General features: G+C 36.3%; 1 non-coding gene across 1 annotated transcript; it reads left to right on the top strand.

The window, feature by feature from the left end:
* Positions 1-3,708: 3,708 nt before the first annotated feature.
* Positions 3,709-3,811, top strand: LOC150069403 (U6 spliceosomal RNA). Its single transcript, XR_016538502.1, has one exon. It is a non-coding gene; the product is annotated as a U6 spliceosomal RNA (small nuclear RNA).
* The last annotated feature ends 271 nt before the right edge of the window (positions 3,812-4,082 follow it).

Raw genomic sequence — 4,082 nt, 5'->3', positions numbered from 1 at the left:
AATTCTCTTCAAACATGTTCTAAAATACATGAACAACCATGATTGCCATAATTCCAATTCATTCCCCTACTCATCACCAATATTCCTTATACAATTTATCTTCTTGCATTTATTCTTTGGCACTTATCATTTCCTAAGTTTTATGTTATGCCTCTTAAGCATTGAAAAGCTCTACTAACATAAACTCACTGTCAAGTGAGAGAGCTTGCTTTTTTCATATTCAACCCCATCATTCTAGGTCGGTGCCTAAATATTAAGTACAGATTCAACATTTGTTCATTAAAAGCATGAATTCATAAGAAATGTTTTACTTTTCTCCAAGGAAAAATTGTCTCTAAATAACCATATTGTATTTTGAAAGTACAGTCAAAGAGTCAATAACTTATCTGGCTTGCCAATCTTTCTTGAAGGAAACATTAATGAAAATAGTTCTACAAAGTTATGTTTTTGCCAAGTGTTTAGAACAATTACTAATTAGATGCTGCATTTATTGTTGAAGTCTGATGAATATTTACCATGTAAAATATCAAGCAGGATGAAGTAAGTCTCCTTTAAGTCATGTATCACACTGCTGTCTTCCAAAAGTAGAAGGCAAAGTAAGAGTCTCTGAGACAGAGAACTAACGTGGTTATTTCAATATTTGTATTCTTTACAATTGTTTGTCTCATCACTTAATAAATCTTTTCATTGCCTTCCAATAATAAATCCTCAGTAAACATTTGTAGACACAAGTAGGTATTTCAAAAGTCCTTTTATTTGCTCACTGCTGGTGTTAACATCTGTAATCCCAGCTACATGGGACAATGAGATCTAGAGAATTGTTCTAATCTAGCCTAGGCAGAAAATCTGCAACATTTCATATCCAAATAATCAGCAAAAATCTGGGCTAGAGGTGTTGATCACGTGGTAGAGTACTAGTCAAGAGCAGGCAAGCTAAGTGAGCATGAGGCTTTGAGTTCAAGCCACAAAACTGTCACATACATACACACACACATGCACACACATGGAATACACACAGTTAAAATCTTTTCTCCAATATCTACAGCCATTCCCTAGCAAAGAATTACAACATAAGCTGAGACTTAGGAAATTCTCTACGGATTTATGTTTCCTTCTACACCAAAAAAAAATTTTAAGTAAGTGACTTTACAGTCCCATATCTGCCCATTTCTATTATTTTTAGATTCCATTTAAATTTAAGAATTGTTTGACTGAAACAACACAATACTTACCCCTCAACATAAATATTATTTGATGCATTCAAATAACTACTAAATACCTTGATTTTTGAACATTATAAAAGTAATGAGCTTGAATTTTGAATCTTCCTATGCTTTACCTACTGGCAGTGTCTAGCTGTTCATTAAAACTATAATTCTGTTCTGGAGAATTTTTCACTTTAGAGACTGTACTGCATAGTGGCACCCTCCTGAAACATAGCTATTTCCAGGAGATTCAGAGAATGTTGGCCAAGGCCAATATGAACCAAAAAATTAGAGACTCTCCACTGACAAACAACCAAGATATGAAGAGGTACATCTGCAATTTCAGCTACATGGCAGGAAGAGGAGGGAGGAAGATTGCAGTTGGAGGTTAATCCTGGGTATAAACATGATACCCACCTATGAGAAATAATGAAGATATGAAAGAGAGCTTAGGGAATGGTTCAAAGGTGCTTATCTATCAAATCCAAAGCCTTCAAATTAGAGTTCTGATTTTTAAAAAAAGAAAGAGAAAAAAAGAGATTAAAGAAAAGATCATTAAAGCAGAGTGTCTCATACCAATTGTAAGTGACCCAGCCGTAGGAAGCCAGATTCTGTATATAGATCATTTGTGGACTTCCTTGTCCCTTCTGTCATTTTATTTATCAGTTAAGCATGTCTGTGATACATTATCATTTGAACTGGAAGAGCAGTGTTATCTCATGAACAAGTTGCCCATTTGTATTCAGTGTCAGTGAACTCAGGACATGGGGAGCTTGCTAGGCAGGCTAGCACTCACTAATGTGAGTCATACCCCCAGCCTTTTTCATTTTGAGCTAATAAAAAATGATGTGATTGTGTGATTGTGACAGGTGCCACTCTTCTAGGGAGATGGGGGAAGTAAAAAAGAGACAGTGGAGGTAAAGAAGGAGGAGGAAAAAACTAGCTTGATAATCTAATTAGAGGAAGACAAGAAGCAAATTGAAGACAATCAGAAACCTGGGTAGCAATAAAGAATTAACTGAAGAACGTGGCCTGGTAATAGATAAATCAAATACATTTAGGACAAAACCTTAGGAGACAAAGAGTAGCTTTTTTTATTTGAATAGTACTAGACTTTAAAGGCACATGGGCCATGAAATGTCAGGAGTTGAAGAATAATGTTTTAACCTTGAGAAATGTCACCTGTTTTACTTAAATCAAAGATAAATGGTAATGCCTTCTGTCTTGAATTTGTATTATTTTCTTTTTTTAATCTTTCTCTTTTGTTCTGTAACAAAGCTAAAAGCTTTTTTTAAATTGTTGGGATAATGTATAGAGGGGTTACAGCTACATTCATCAGGTAATAGATGCACTACTTTTCACACATTGATATACCACCTCTCATGTTTTTTTTTTTTTAAACTTGTATTATTTTCTCTGAGAGAGGATCAGGAATTAGCACTTTAGTGAATTGAGCCGGACTACAGTCAATATTACTTTCTCCTTCCACTAATGAAAAAGCTTCAGGTGTACCTCAAGAAAATTAGAGCAAGTGCTTGATTTACTTGAAATATTTTGGGGATAGCTTGCAAACAAGTCAAAATAATATATATTTGAGAAGATCATCCAATTCTATCAATATCTTATGACATGCCTCATTTCAAGGTACCACCATGAACGATAATATTGATATGAAATAATGAATATTCGTGAAAAAAATCAAGTCCGTGAAAAAGACGTTTCTCTTATTCTTTAAAAAGAAGAAATGGGGGGCCGGAGTTTGGCCTAGTCGTAGAGTGCCTGCCTAGCATGCACGAAGACCCAGGTTCGATTCCTCGGTACCACATACATAGAAAAAGGCTAAAAGTGATGCTTTGGCTCAAGTGGCAGTGTTCTAGCCTTGAGAAAAGCCCAAGAACAGTGCTCAGGCCCTGAGCTCAAACCCAGGACTGGCAAAAAAAAAAAAAAAGAAGAAGAAGAAATGTGACTGCCAGTGCAGTGGCTCACGACTATAATCCTAGCTACTCACAAGGCTGAGATCTGAGAATCAAGGTTCAAAGCCAGCCCAGCACTAAAGCCCATGAGACTCTTTTTCCCACATATTTTTTATTGTGATTAATAGAAGGGTTACATAGTATTCACCAGATATTCACAAACATTGATACCCTTTCTCATGTCTTGGTCCCCATTTCCCTCTCCCCACCCCCACCCCTCATCCTGTTTTCCCCCCTTCCCTATCCTATTTCAAATAACCAAATACGCATATATACAATATATCAGATAACCAGGTAAAATACTGTAACAATATGAGATAACCAAGGGACAGCAAAAGAGATGAAAGATAACATAGTTACATTAAGACTCTTATCTTCAATTAACCACTGGAAAACCAGAAGTGGTGTTGTGGCTCAAATGGTAGGACAGTAGCCTTGAGCTGAAGAGCTCAAGGACAGTCTCTAGGCCAGATTTCAAGTCCCATGACCTGGGGAAGGGGAGGTGTCACGAAGGAAAACCGTGAAAGAAATAGTTGTTTTTGTAACTCTTTACCTGCAATTGGAAAGCTGCAAAGATTAGTGTGGCCCCTGACCAAGAATGACATGAGAAATCAAGACTCATTTCATGCTTTTTATTTATGTGTATAATACCAGGGCTAAATACCCTTTGAACAAATAGTATATGGAAACAAGAGATTTGGTTTTTCTTTGCTGCTGTTTTTGTTTTATTTTCCTTTTATCTCATTTGTTGGTTCATCTGTCTTTGGAAGGGTAAGAAAGGTATAGAAATGGAGGGACAATGGGTGAACAAAATGCAACAGTAGTACTCACTAAATATTGTGTTGAAAATGAACAATACACTTGGAGGGGGATTGGTCAGGGGGTAAAAACTGAGAGACAGGGA

This window comes from Megascapheus bottae, chromosome 1, assembly GCF_031878675.1.
Source record: "Megascapheus bottae isolate mThoBot1 chromosome 1, mThoBot2.hap1, whole genome shotgun sequence".
Taxonomy (NCBI): Eukaryota; Metazoa; Chordata; class Mammalia; order Rodentia; family Geomyidae; genus Megascapheus; species Megascapheus bottae.
The sequence above is the reverse complement of the archived record's forward strand: the minus strand, read 5'-3'. Positions and strand labels throughout refer to the sequence as shown.